The following is a 16,237-nucleotide window of genomic DNA, read 5'->3' as shown; positions in this document are numbered from 1 at the left end:
TATATTGCCTGAATATTAAATTATTTATTGTTATAAGTTATATATATTATAAGTTATTATTCATATTGCTTAGTTTATTACAAATAGCTTACGGGGCATTTATAATTCTATTTAGTTTATTTTGAAACAAATTAAACTGTTACGAATAATATATAAAGAAGTTAAATAAATAGGTTCATAATATTTAATAATTTTAATTTTAATATTATTTAATAACTTAAGGTGCTAACGAAATACTGTAGCAAAAATATTTAATTATTCATAAAAAGCTCATTTGTAACTTATTATTTATTTTTTTTAGGACAGAAAGAAAATAAACATAAGAAACATTAAATATATATCAAGTATTTTTGAAAATGTATTCTTAGGAACATATTAATTTAATAGTATTGGCTACAAATAAATTATGATATTGCAAGTAATATTCATGCGCAACTAATTCGTGACCAAATTACTATTCCACTAACTAAGTCATGTTTCCTGATAACAACACCAAATATTTAGTTTACTGATAGAGACTAAAAAGTAATTCATTATATGTAGTTCTATATTGTTATAGCTAACATTGTAAAGTTACAGACTAACTTAAAAGTAGAAGCAGAAGAAGTATTAGAACTTGCTCAATTCAATTTACTATTGAAACACATTTACTTCGAAACAAATCATTTAGTGGGAATGAAGCTGTAATCTCTTTGTAAAACAAGGACCGACACATCAATTGGGTTGAAAATCACAACTCCAGATGGGGGCAATTTTCAGCCTCAATTGTGTTTTCAGAGCGCTAAAGCTGGCAAACCCCTAGGCGCCAGCGCCAGTCTGCTTCAACTGCTTTGTCTCTTCCCTGTCATTACTTGACTATACGACTTGACATTTAAACAATTGTTTGTACCCCTGATTGGATTATTGGATCTCTATACTTAATTTTAGAATTCATTCAAGGAAAACAAATATAGATTTCATATAAATTGAATACATGTATTCAGCGATATGCCTATTCTCATACTGGATATTCTCGAATGCTTTCTCAAAACTCTGTAAGATTGACGATCCGTTCAAAAGGAATCAGAAAATTTTTAATAAACACAGGCCTGCAAGTTTTACAAATATTACTGCAAGTTATCTTTGCACTTAAAAGTGACGATTTTGAAACCAAATGAAAACATTGTGTGCACTGTAAATATAGATCGGTATTATCTAAAACAAGTTTAAAGAATGTTCTAGTTTACTTAGAACATTAAATACGTGTATTTATAATTCATACTTGCATAGAGGCTAAAACCTTTTATATACGTAAAACAGTATGATAACATTCACTACACATGGTTATTGCAGTATAGCCATCGATATTCTACTATCACAAATTGTTAATGTTATGATGGAAAGTACTAAACCGTGTCACTGTTCCCTTCTGTTGCTTATGAAACATTACACATTATGTTTAGAAAAGCTGCAGTAAAGAGGAAATGCGTGTATGTATACATACCGTAGAAGTTAATTGTCTAATCACGACATTTCTTAAAATATGGTTCCATCTTAAACATTTTGTATACTATTAGTTTGAAACAAATTTCGTTTTCTCACATTGAAGTAATTTTTTATTTTTTAAATTAATCGATTTTATTACTAAAATTTTAGTAATTTTCATAGGTTTTTGCATTCAGTTTATTTTTATATTACTAATTGTATTGTAGTGTAAACATCACACCGATACTATTTGATTGAGATACTAAATGTTGGAAACATTTCAAATAATTAATAAGAAATATTTATGGGAAACAGGAAAGTGTAGGAAATATTGAAAAATAGGACCGCAATAAGAATTACTTATTTTATTATTAACACTAAATTTTGGTAAGATTGTAAGGAAATTGTTACAAACATTCAGAGAATAGTGACTGCAAATCCATTAAAATGAATTTTATGATTATTGCTTCACTACAGTTTCACAGGTTCGTCTGCCTTAACAGGTTATTCCAAAAACCTTATGTGTGTAAAGGTTAGGTTCTACTGTATACCTATTTTTAAATTTAGAGGGCTTGCAATAGGCTTATTTTTATTTTGTTGTCCCCTTAGTCCTATAAAGACACTTGCGCATGATTCCGAAGTTATATGATTTTCATAATAGATAAGGTTGTAGATAAGTGCCGCCTACCATCTAAGAATTCCGTAGGGAGAGATAGCGGACTCTTCATCTCATGCTACCTTGTAAGAAGGAGCTCTGGTCCAGCCTCCTCCAGTCAAAATCGGTGGGAAAATGTAGCCCTTAATACCAAGGGAGACAACAAATAATCTGTGCTGTTTTATAAATGACCGTCATTTCTAATTACGTTATATAAATTCACAAAAATGATAAATGAACAAAATCTAAAGTTAATCTCGAATCGTACATACAAATTAGAATTATTATAGTAGTAGAACTAAATGTCCGTTATTTTAAAACTAGTTTTAGAACGATAAAAACGTTATTTAAGAACATATATAACCTTTCATATCGCTTCTATAGAAATTTATTGGAATAACCATTCGTATGTATGAAACCAGTAAGAAATAATTTTGTAATCATTAAGTTAGGTGTTAATAAGATTAGCATCCAAGCAAAAGTGTTATATAATCCATTAAAAATGAATATTGAATTAATATACTTTCAAATGTACAGGTAACAATTAATTTGCATGTGACAATAAATGTGGGTTTCAAATGTAACGAAACTATTTGGTAGCAAAAAACAATATCTGGAAATATAAAAAATTGCCTAAAATACGAAGAGCTTTGTCCTTCATTTATTACAGCTAAGTTGACTTCTGTTTACAACGACGTAATGTAAACAGGAACATTCATACACAAATCGTGACATTAGTGTGTTGAAAATGTATTCGACAACGTAGCAATAACCACGACGTCAGTTAGAAAGGCGGACAGCTAGAGAGACATAATATGTGTGTTTATCGGTCAGTCGGTTTATTCACAAGGAAACCCATACAGTGCTAACTGTTGTATTAAAAAACTATAAATATAAAAAATTATAGTCAACCAATTTTAACATTTTTATTAACATAAATTTGTTAATTTATGAATAAAAAGTTACATACGTGGCTAATTTTGTAAAAAAATATAGTTTATAGTGTAAAAATAGTATACAGAAAGTTAAAAAAATTAAAACCAAACCAATTTACAATAGGGACGGTGCAATCAGAAATAAAACATTCTACACGTGATAAATATAAACTGTCATTATTAGTCATTCAGTGAACAGATATTCATTTGCAATATACATTTTGAAAATAAAAAATAATCTTCTTTATAAAAAAATATAAAATGTATTAAATAAAAATCTTATAAAATAAAATGTTTCATATAATTTGGATAATAGTAAATAAACAACGCTTTACAGTAGAGCGTATTTCTAAGATTTGTATTCAGCTAAGATAAGTTAAATAGAAACAATGAACAACAAACAACACAATATTGTTTTGGAAAAAACTTGTATTTCATAAGTTGCCTATGCAAGCAGATGGCCAACAATGAACTGTTTTCAATTGTAGAATAATTGAATTGCCCCGAGAGTTCACAATGAATTCAGTCCAAGTGCAATTTGTTCTGTGTGTATACCGCAGTGCGTATGCGAGCTTTCCGTTGGCCATATCTGACTAACGAACCTTTCCTTACTTTTGGATGAACTTTTTCTTCATTTGTATTCCTTCATAAAGAATCAGCTTCTGAAGCTTCTAAGATACATCGTGGATTACCTTTTATTGGCAGGAATTGTTGTATGAAAGTGTTCGGGTCCATAAGTGTTAATGCAGGGTGTGCCGTAACTCTCTGGACAAAGTCACCATATTGAGGTTCTTAGCGAATAGCCAACAATAAAAAAACTGAATAAACGTCAGTTCTCAATGTGGGCCATGTCTTGTACAGTAAACCGGCTCTAAACCAGTTATTTATTATTCGATTTAAATAATTTTAGTGTCATTAGATTTGTGAAAAACCCTTATGAAAACTGTTATTCTCAAAATTCTTGAGAAAAAATTCTGGTTTTTAAGATATTCAAAGTTTAAAAGTTTTAATGCCCGCCATTTTGAAAATACCAAGTATAATTTCACGATATTCTTTTCAGTAACTGGCCTTGTTATCATAAAAGTTTAAGTCAAATTTGGTATAATTTAATTTATTGCTTATTAAGATATTATCCTTTTTAATAAAAAACACATACAGACAGGCAGATGGAAAACTAAGCACCGGATACATATGTTTATATGATGAATTATGTCTGTTTTGACCTGAGCAATAACGTGGTATACCGTTGTCCAGAGAGTTACGGGTCACCCGTATATGATAATTTATATAAATACATATTTATAAAGGACATAATTAGATAAAACTAATTATTTTCCTCACATTTATATTTTACTATATAAGCACATATTTGAGGAAAATAAAAATATTAAACATTAACCTATTATGCTAAACATGGATATAACATCCAACTAAAGCTATGCCAAGCTAACCGTCATTTCTATCGCCAGCTAAATATCAAGAACACAGATAGGAAACCTCCAAGCCACTGCTTGTTTGGGGGTTAGTTACAATATTAATTTATAGCGTAAAATACAGTGATCCAAATATTTCTTATAAAAAATATACATTAATTACTAAAATATACTCAAAATTAATTATAGCTTAATAATACTACTAAAGTGCTAATACAAAGATTCCAACTCTGGAGTAAATGTAATAAAATGCAAAGTGTGTTAGACTAATAAGCATAACAATTATAAATATAATAATTGATTTAGCAGATTGTATTTGTTTTCATTATATCTGTTTCATTATCAGCTTTATCAATGGTGATATAATTTGAGTTTCGTTTATTGGCAATACTGACTATTAAACAGCTGTTAATTACTTACAAACTATGAATCGACATTTCATGGAAAAATATTGTCAATTACTGTTTAAGGTTGATTTAACCGTCCTACAGAGCAAATAATAACAAATATAGTGATTAAAGATGAGGAAACTGGAAGTATTGGAGATGAAATAAGGTCTTTTCGTCATAGTTGAGTAAAATGAGCCCGAAAATATTGCTAATGTGAATTATCAATTCCTAATCGTTCGCAGAATTTAGGTCTTTCTTATGGCTTCCTTTGATGCAATTGGCCATACAGATTTGCAATTACACCCCTATAATCTTCATTTAACACAAGTATTGAAACCCAGAGATCACAGATAGCGAAGAGAATTTATGCAGATTGGGCGTTAGAACAGTAGGAAGTTGATGAGAAAACTTTCTTCTCTGAAAAGGAAACTTTCAATCTATCTTAGTACGCAAATTAACACAATTGCCATATTTGGAGCAATCTAAATCCTCACGTCATGTAAGTCATACCAATGCATATCTCAAAAAGTAACTGTGTGGTGCTCATTTTTGTCAGATGGCGTAACCGCTTGAACCACTCTTCCGGCCTAGTTGATGTTGAATGATTGAATATAAAATCTTAAAATTTAATATCCTCGTATTTATATTCATTGTTCTTTAATGAACGAAGACGTAGACAATATTTTTTTTAGAAATGTGATTGTAAATACTATATTTATTTCGTAGTTTAATTATGATGCCATATTTAAAGCTATTGTGTCCTTTAAAATTATTCTATAATTATTCTCTTGTATAATATCCTCGTATTTATATTCATTGTTCTTTTTTGAACGAAGACGTAGACAATATGTTTTTAGAAATGTGATTGTAAATACTATATTTATTTCGTACTTTGATTATAATGCCATATTTAAAGCTATTGTGTCCTTTAACATTATTGTATAATTATTCTCGTGTTTATACATTATACAAAATAAAAACAATGCCAGTTATCCTATCGTGACCACCATATTTTCTGTTACTAGTTATTTCTCAATTAATGTTAGTCAATGAGTAGCGTAATTATCTGCAGTATGCTTCATTTTAAAGTTTCCTCAGATTACCTAAGATCCAGCAATTTTCAAAAACTATATAGGATAAAGATGAATAGTTTATGATAAAGTTAGATAGAAGTTAGATCGATTACCAGGGAGATCGGTACAGCGCGACGTGGGCTACCTGCGATAACCTCTGCCATATCGAATATCAATGAATTAATGAAGTCCAAGCGAGTTTCATGCTTCATTTAACAAAACATTTAACTCCATTGAATCCAACTCACCCTGCAGGTGGCAAGCGGGAGCCTCGCTTTTCCAAAGCCTTTTATATCCAAAAATACGATGGAGGATTTAGTTTATCACCCGTTATAAACGATTTCGTAATTACCAATTATTGAACTGATAGTTATGGTTTTCCTTAGACCTTTTCACTTAATAGGGTAGTTTAATTAATTTTGATACACATGCTTGGTTTAAATCGGTTAATTTATCAAAACATCTTAACAAACAAAAAATTCGATTACTTCTGCTAACTCGTGTACATCAAACACTCCAGTGTAAAACCGTCTTTAGTTACATCCTCCTGTATGTGCATTACAAATGCAATATATTTGTATTTATTCCTTTTATAACCACTTTAAGAACTTTACAGCTGTATTACAGTTTACAAAACCTAATAAATATTTTGTATTGTGTATTTTGGTTAATGATCTACAGTCGAATTACAATAAACTAGGTCCTCACTGACTGGTTTTTTTCTTTCATCCCTTTTTTACTTCCCGCAAACCTAGAGAACTAAACTTTACAGCACAGATAATGTTGGGATAACTAAAATAACGTATTTTATTTTTAAACACTCTTAGTTATAGTGTTAGAGAGGACTTCAGCCTTAATTTCACCTCGTAAACTAAGATAACAATTACTTTTAATTAGATAATTAATAGCTTTATAGTATAAAGATTTTCATATTTGTTTAATTTACCTTAAGGAAAACATGTAACTAAAACACTCATACATAGTAGTTCAAACTCTTTACATCTCTTTACATTACATCTGTGTTTATTGTAGAACTAAAAATAACAGACCAATCATAAAAATAAACAAAATCACAACGAATTATTACAGTTGCTCCAAATCTGACATGAAATGAAACAAAAGGAATTTATTTGCTTTGACAATAACCACAATATTATGTGGTAATGCACATTTTTGTGATGTACTCATTTAATTCTTCTCGTTTATTTCAAATTAAAAAATGTTTTTCATGTATTATTTGTAGAAAATGATGTACTAATCATTGGTAAAACACATTTTTACATACAATACAAGTATTGCAAAGGAAGGCGCTGCTCTTGATCCGTAAAAAGTATCAAAACTGTAAAATCCTCTTGTAGTTAATAATTTCTGATCGTTTGCAAATTTTGGTTCAGAGGATTAATTAGAGTTTATTGCACGATATTATTCCATACAGTCAAGGAAGATTTTGACCGCGTTTGGCTATTTTTATAAAAAAAAAACTATAAATATTGTGATATCTACCACAAACATATAGGGTCTGATCAATAAGTATCGGGACTGTATCCTCTATGGAGAGTTGGAGGGAATCCAACTAAAGTTGGACGCACTTTAATTCAGTCGCTTGCGGGCATGCGTTGAGATTGTATGTGGATTTTTGTAAAGTATGATCTTTTACGGTGTCATCGCGCCAGCATGGAGCGGACCGTCGATCAACGCTACGCTGTGAAGTTTTGCTTTAAACTCGGGAAATCCGCGTCCTAGACCCGGATTTGAACAATATTAACCTCGAACTCAATATACATGCTTTATGAGGATGACGCCTTAAGCTGCACAAGACTTTTTGAGTGGTACATCATGTTAATGGAAGGCCGGAAAACTTGTAAAGACGATCACAGTGTCCAACCCCCGACGACCACTCGAATAAACGCATCACATGGCCAAAGTGAAAACAGTTTTGGACTCTGAAAGGCGTTTAACCATCGCTCTTATTAGTGAGGAGACCGGCCTTTCAGTCAGAGCCGTCCACACCATTTTAACAGAGGATCGCGATGAGGAAAGTGTGCGCGAATCTGGTGCCGAAGTTTTGAGAAAAATTGTCGCGAGTGGAAATGTCGCAAGAAAATGTTAGATTGCGTTCAGGAAGATGAAGATTATCTCAACAACGTTATTACTGGCGATGAACCGATGAGTGTTCCGGACCTCTTGTTTCCACGAATGAAAAGGGAGCTCAAAGGACATCGGTTCGACTCCATCGAGGTGGTTCAAGAGGCGATAACAAAGGTTCTCAACAGCATTCCGCAAAACCGACTTCCGGTCTTTTGAAGGCGAACTAAGTGTATCGATGCAGGAGGAATGTATTTTGATGGTTATTTTGTAATTGTAATGATACCTGAAATACATTTTGATTGTATTGATTGTAATTTGGAAGCATACAATCCCGATACTTAATGAACAGACCCTGTATCTTCCCTTAATTAGTTTACCTGAGATTTTACCAACGATAGATTTTTAATAAATATTAGTTAGTTAGTAACATAATTTAATAAATGTCAAGATTAATTAAATTTTGAAATTTCAAAGCTATTTTTGTAGATTTTGTGCATCACAGCCCTTTAAATTATTATAGAAACAGTATTACAGTTTTCCAGAATCCTAAATACCGCACTAGTCGTAAAACCACGTATCGTGTAACAGGTTTCGCTGAAATTACTTGCAGCTTTTCCAAGTCATGCTACACAATTTTAAGTCTATAGCTAAAAGTTACTATTTCACATGTTAAACTGTCATATCATTGTAATAAGTTTATTTCAAAATTTATTTATGCTATGATTTTATTGTTGCCACCATTTTTACACATTAGGGCAATGTAAGTGTTCACTAACGCTCAGCAACTTCCACTGGATAATCATTAACCTAGATGCTGCCTATATAGAAATGAAGCTTCATGGGAAATGTAAAATCTACAGGACCGTTCGTTGTCGAGATATTGTGCGGTCAGACAGATAAGCTGAAATTAAATTTTTCAGCCCCTTCAGTTATAGGCTTCGCTAACCTTCAGCCAATAAATGAAACCATACAAATAGCACTAGCGGTGTTAGTCTAAAGTTAGTGAGCTGTTATGTAGTAGTTTGACTTAATTGGTGGTTAATATTGAACAGTTAATGAAATCCAAAAAAAGTATTTATATAAAAACTTCAATAAGAATTCCATAATTTATAATTTAACAAACATTATCAATACATGTGAACACTAAAAGACTTTTCAATCACAAAACAAAATTACCCTGCACATATTCCTCGCTCCTTCTTTTCTTCCCTCTCACCACAATACCGAGTTTAGGAAAATTTCCATATTTCACTTCAGTGAATAAAATTGAGGAGGCAGTCTAACCGCTGATGTCAAATTCAGACTTGCGTAATATTTGTGATTATTACTGTTCGCCAAGTTTATGTATCTCACATACTTGTGTGTTTTTCATCTTCCTCTTTATTCAGTTTAGCTAAAAACATTTTTGTACATGCAACGAATATTTTTTATCTCCATACAGACAATGATACGATATTTCAAATTATATTACGCTCATCAGTTTATATTAACCAATTAAATGCATATTCTTATGAATTAGCTGTATGCATTGTACATGATTAAAGTCTAAAGATAATATATATTAAAGATTCCTATGTGATAATAAACCACTGTACCCTGGCTAAAAGTATTTAATTTTCAAAATCTATAACCTTAATAAGATGCTGACTAAGATATGGAAATAAAGAATGGTACATACATTAATGAGGTAGCTTACTGCAATATCGCTGGGAGGGCCAATTATTTCCATAACGTGGTGTAGTGGCTACATTATCATGTTACAGGCGAAGATCACGGTGGCGTTAATAAATAATATTAGTTAATAATAAATAAATATAAATATTTATAATTGAGATGGTTTTCATTGTAAAATATTTGCGTTTTGAATATGTATTTGTGATTAGAATTAATTATTCTTTTTAACAATAATTGAATATTAAAAGAAAGAAGGCGAAAAAAACGGGGTGAAATGTTTTCAATATTCATTTGAGTAAGATATTGAACTTTTCAGCAACTGACGATTGAGGTTGCGATCGGTTTCCGAAGATCTTACGACTGCATTTTGATACCTGAAAATTTAGACGTAATAATTTTCAACAACAAATGTCAACGAAGAGACTTTGTGTATATTTAAATTTATGCAGTTTTATTTCACACACACACACACACACACACACACACACACACACACACACACACACACACACACACACACACACACACACACACACACACACACACACACACACACACACACACACACACACACACACACACACACACACACACACACACACACACACACACACACACACACACACACACACACACACACACACACACACACACACACACACACACGCGCGCGCGCGCGCGCGCGCACATAAATTGGTCAAATAAATTTCGTTTTAGGTCACTAGAAATAATCTGTAAAATAAATAAATAAATAAATATGTGTGTGTGTGTGTGTGTGTGTGTGTGTGTGTGTGTGTGTGTGTTCACAGTTCAAATGATCTTTATTTCGAAAAAAAATACAAAGTACAGTACAGTACACATGTTGCCAAGTGCTGTAAAGCACGTGTGGAAAAAAATATTGTTGGCACAATTCTTAAAAGCTTAAAATGTCTCTGGTCTTGTGTGGAGGCTATGCTATACTATATTTGAATAACAACTACAAATCAAACAAAACAAACAATTATAAATAATTTAACAAAATTGGAACAACAATAACAGATAAAGAATAACTGAGTGACAATAACAAAGCAATAACAAGGAAATCAATAACAAAATGATTGAATAACAAGAAAAGTTCAAAAAATAACAGGATAAATACAACAGCAACAAGATAAATGCAACAACGACAAGATTAATACAATGCTTAAATAAAATTAATATATAAAAGTAACAATAATAATAACAATAATTTACTTTCGATTTCTACCTATCCTAAAAAATAATCGACTACAAAAATGTTTTGCTTTAATTTTAAACTTTGGTTTACCCTAAAACAGCAATGTACTACCATACTCTAAAAGAAACCTATTAAACAACCTAACACCAGAATAACAAAATTGCCTTCTGGAAATTTCCTTTGAAAAATTACGTAATAATAAGATTACATTATTGGAAGAGCGTGTGTTCACTCTATTTTCTTTAAAACTATAGTTTTCAATGTTTTTAAAAAATGTGGCAAAGATTACATATAATATAATATATATACAATGTTTCAGAGTTAATATATATATATATATATATATATATATATAATGTTTCAGAGTTGTCTAGAAACGTGGCCTGCATTAAAATCTTTATTATAACGCAGAAAGAATTCTTGGTCAAATAAATTTCGTTCTAGGTCACTAGAAATAAACGGTAAAATAAAAGGATCCTTAGTAGCATATTAGTAGATGTTATTATTTCTTATATTAAATATACCATAACACTTACAGTACCAACGATTGAATGAACACTTAGTGTTGGCTAGGATATTTTTTATCGGATTATTAGCTAGAATAAGAAGCATGTTCATCTCCAAGAAGTTCCAATACAGTTCTAGTTTCAAGTACACAAACGGCAATACGGGACAGACGCCGAACGATTTATTAGCGCAATTAAACTGTGTACTGTCTCGCCTAAGTACACCCATCTCCCTCTAATTTTAGCAAATACATTTGTCTTTTTGTTTCTTAATACGTTTATTATCTTTGCAATCATTTGTTTTACCCGGTGGTCATAGCTTATGGTATTATTGTTTATTAATCAGTCATTTACTATAGAACATTTCCTGTACGAAACATTTTTAGTTCTGGACCTAAAAATCTTTAACATCACTGTAATAAATATTATCTAGAAAAGGTACTTATAAAGGACGGAATTATTCATTAAGCAAGTCTACGCACCGCGTTTGTACAGACCAATCTAAGTTTTAATATTTTAACTTCATCTTTGACATCTTTTCTAAAAAATCAGGATGGTAATTAAAAAGTGAATGGTTTCTTGACATTTCGTAAATAAACAATAATTAAATGTAAGAATTGTAATTCAATGATTGTGATTTTTTTTTTTTTTTTTTTTTTTTTTTTACGTAGGGGGAATGCATTTGCGCACGGAGTGTGGGACTCCCTTGCGGACTACCCACTAAACACCCTACGGGTCACGGAGGGCCCATGCCGGAACCCTTTCGGATGACATCTTGCCTGGTCCGTGTGTCTTATGTCCCAACCAGGACAAAGCTACTTGTGTCGGATGCTAGGGGTCAGCCAGGCATCCGTCTTCACGCTTCTGATGAAGGATCGCATGTACATGAGTGGTGACTGCATTCCAGGCGTCCTCACTCTGCAGCATCATCTCCACAATGGTGTCTACCGAAACATCGCCAACTGTAATGACGAGTGTTCGCCTGGCCTCGGTGAAGCGCCCGCAAGCGAAGAAGGTGTGATGAACATCATCATCTTCCTTCGGGCAGTAAGCACACCGAGGCGACCTGACTTTTCCCATCCTGTAGAGGTACTTCCTAAAGTAACCGTGCCCCGTCAGGAACAGACACAGGTAGAAATCTATCTCCCCGTGGCCACGATCTATCCAGGATTGAAGCTCTTGAATGAGACGGAAGGTCCAGCGACCGTCCGATCCTTCCGTCCACCTCCGTATGAAAACCATCGTATGAAACATTCCATAGGTCTGGGCCGAGAATAGACCCTTGAACCGCTTATACTATTTAACATATTGAAATTAGTATATTTGAATTCAAAACAATCTATCTAGGAGTGAAGTGATTTAAAGTGTTACTGTAATTGAATAGGTGATAAAAGATAAATAGTAACTTCTATTTACAAAAATAACTTTTTCATCACCATATAATAAATATTGGTAGTAAATAGGTTCTTGAAACAAAAATTCCGTCGGAACTGAACTATTCACGAGCAAACAACTCAATATCCTGGTTTTAAACAATCTAAGAGGTAAACTCATAGTGTTATGTCTGTGATAGTTTTATAAATTAAAATAAAAACCAAACTTGCGACAATGTGCTTATATGATACCATAACTTGCAATCGCAGTCTGTTTCAATCATCTAATTTTGTTTTATTTTTGTAAAAGTCAGTAAACGGTGCTATATTTCTATAATAGCCCATAATATTGCAATGATTAGTTGAATAAGAACCTTATGAATAAAGTTGTATTTAATACTATCGCTATATTTAGAATATAAAATTTGGTAATTTTAGCTCACGCATGGATAATTGGTTGTACTTCTTGAAAAATTTCTGCGTTTTGTTTAATAATTTTGAACATATTCTGAACAAAGAAAAAGTTAATTGAAAACGAACAAAATCAATAAAAAAGCGTTTCAAGTAACTTTTAATTACTTCTATGAACCAACAGCGTGAATAGATTTCCTATGGCACGTAATCAATCTAATCAGGTGATGGGGCGATAACAACAGTTGATGTTTGATTGTGGCGCGGTCTGGCTGTGTCTCGTCGCCGGGAAGGTTGCGGTTAGCTTCCTCACCCCCTCCCCTCCATATCCCACCAGGGTGAAACTTGCTTACTCCCCGTCCTCAGTTTTGTCAAAATTGTTGACTCTCGTTAAATACTAAATTAGTATTGGCCTCTATATAAATTTAATCTTCGTTTAAATTTTCACAAGCGAAGTAGTTTAATTTAACTGGCAATAACAATCAATATAGAAATATATAACATATAAAATATAACACACCGGAAAAAATCTATTCTAACCACTCCATTCATTTTTACAATCAAGGTATGTCTGTTATACTGGTTCTGTCGCTAGCGTAAAACGCATTACTCTTTGTTAGAAATGAATAATCTTAAGTATACAGAAAGAACGAAAGATACGCTTTTATTTTACTTTACCAACATAAACTTTAGTCTTCCGCCGTGGACTAGAGGATATAGTTATGGGCCACTAACTGAGAGGTTACGGGTTCAAATCGCGGGGAGGTCCAACAATGACATCATTGGAATAACTGTCATGTGATCCCAAACTAGCCAGCACAGCCAAGGGCTGAGACATCACCGGAATAACAGTCACGTGATTCAAAACTAGCCAGCATAGCCAAGGGCTGAGTGTTACAAGGAGAAAATAAAACATACACTTATAGATATATTAACGATTGAATATGTCTTCAGAATGATTTCGACTGGTTAAAATTTAGAGTACAAAGATGTTTAAGTATTCCTAGGCTTTGAGCTTGTAATATTAATGCAATGGATGGTAGCATACCATTGAACTTAAGCGTCTCCTCTAGAGACTTTTTTTAGAAGGAGAACGCATGCTTATTGGAAGGCATTAAACTTAGCAAGGTAGTTCTTTAACGAATAAGATTGATATACAGTATAATGCGTCTTATCATCCATGAACTGTATAGAACGTATTCAAGAATTTATTAAATATTTACTATTGAAGAATTTCCCAGTCATCGGGAAATACAAGATCATCATGTTAACCATGGAAGTGGTCAGGTTTAGATTGAACCCCCTGAATTGGTTACATTGGTTGTGACATCCGTATATGTGTATATGTTTGTAATAAATTTACGTTAATGTACAGAAATGTTGTGTTGATAGTTTAATCTTATGGCTAATGGTAGTGATAATCTATAAACAATGAAGAAGAGTGCCCAATTTTGTTCTCGCCTCTAGCCTCTCGCCTTACAAATAACATATCTTTACTCTTGTCTCTTTCACTGCATTGTCTCCTACTTCATAAGAGTTGTCTGAACTCTAAACGAGGTGGTCAGACCGATCGGACCGGCACTTACGATGCGTAACCGGTACTTACGTCACCGTTTTGACAACCTTTTGGACTGTCGTTAGTCACAGTGGTAGACAACCTCACCCACAGTATATGCACGTTCCCTCATGGATTCGAAAGCAGGCTTCTATCTCACCAGATTATTCGCTCATCTTGAAGATGGACTTTTATTGGTTATTCAATTTGTAAATATCACTAAATTGAAAAAAATGTTTTGAAATAGTTTGTCTATGTTTGTAAATAAAAGTTTCGTTAACTTAATAATAAAGGTATTTTTAAATTATCTATACCTTTTGAAAGGAATGTCCTTAACCGTGTAATTTAAATCGTTCTAAAGTTATTTTTACACGTCCCCAAAAGTATGTTTTACTTATTTTAAGGTAGACTTTTCTTGATATAAAACTAACATATTATAGCACGTGCACATTTTACAGCTCGAAAAATAACTAACTACTGTAAACGTATAATTTATATATATTAAAGAATATTATATTTTAGAACCAATTTGCGAGGAAGATGAATATGTAATCCAATAGCTTACTCTAAACTGAGTCATTAGACATACGTTTTAAGTACATGTCTTTTCAGCTAGAATTTTTTTATTTATATGTTCTCATTTTAATGTCTTTTCCCATTAAATATATAGATTAACATATAACTTACCACGTGAGGGAATGTTTAAAATCACTATAATAACCAACACAAAAATAGTCCGATAACATTAAAGGCGGTGTTGCCACATTGCAGCTGGCCACCAGCTGTTTCCGTTTTAACGTGGCTCTAGCCACATACTGCCTGCTTTATTTACATGTTGTCATAAAAATGGATGAATGAAATGAAATACAGTATATTTGTTTACGGTAACAGCTGATTTTTTATAGCAACATATGTTGAGATGGATAAGTAATTTTCTTCATACACGTAATACTGGTAGCAGTGTTGTGAGGAGGTGTAGATAAAGGAATCAGACGCACCTGCCACCATATTGGGCTTTTCGTGTGGGCTGATTTAGTAATCTTCGTATCTTTCTGTGGAAAAACACTTAAATGCTTAAATAATTTAAACGTTCTCGTTCTATATATTCCAGAAAACTCGAGTCACATAGATTCGACATGCTTTACTATTGTTAGCCAGATAAATGAATGAACTTGCATTTTGTAAGTAGGATTACCTTAGGTTGAGTATACGAGTGCGCTACAAACGGCCGCTCTGCCTGAAAAATCAAACATATGGTAATAACCAAATCTGTAATAGCCTAGAGTAGCCATATGGTCAGAGTAATATGTACAATAGTCACGTACAGCGTGCAAATGCAAATCTCCCTTTAATATTTAGGCTTCTACGGCTTAATAACAGTTTACTCCTTTATACGAGTATATAGAATACAATTTGAATTGATACACTTTATAAACCATCAAAATATATATTTCTTATATTAGAT

At 32.3% G+C, this 16,237-nt stretch overlaps 1 protein-coding gene across 3 annotated transcripts in view; it reads right to left on the bottom strand.

Moving 5' to 3' along the window:
* Positions 1-16,237, bottom strand: part of LOC124357501 (prothoracicostatic peptides-like) — a 235,031-nt gene that overhangs the window by 62,031 nt on the left and 156,763 nt on the right. For 2 of the 3 annotated variants that reach the window (XM_046809355.1, XM_046809357.1), the window contains exon 3: positions 15,968-16,009. The exons of the other annotated variant lie outside the window; for it this stretch is intronic. The gene's annotated coding sequence lies outside the window, so the exon portion shown is untranslated. The remainder of the gene's footprint in view (positions 1-15,967; positions 16,010-16,237) is intronic. 3 annotated transcript variants of the gene reach the window in all.

Source organism: Homalodisca vitripennis, chromosome 3 (assembly GCF_021130785.1).
Source record: "Homalodisca vitripennis isolate AUS2020 chromosome 3, UT_GWSS_2.1, whole genome shotgun sequence".
NCBI lineage: Eukaryota > Metazoa > Arthropoda > Insecta > Hemiptera > Cicadellidae > Homalodisca > Homalodisca vitripennis.
The sequence above is the reverse complement of the archived record's forward strand: the minus strand, read 5'-3'. Positions and strand labels throughout refer to the sequence as shown.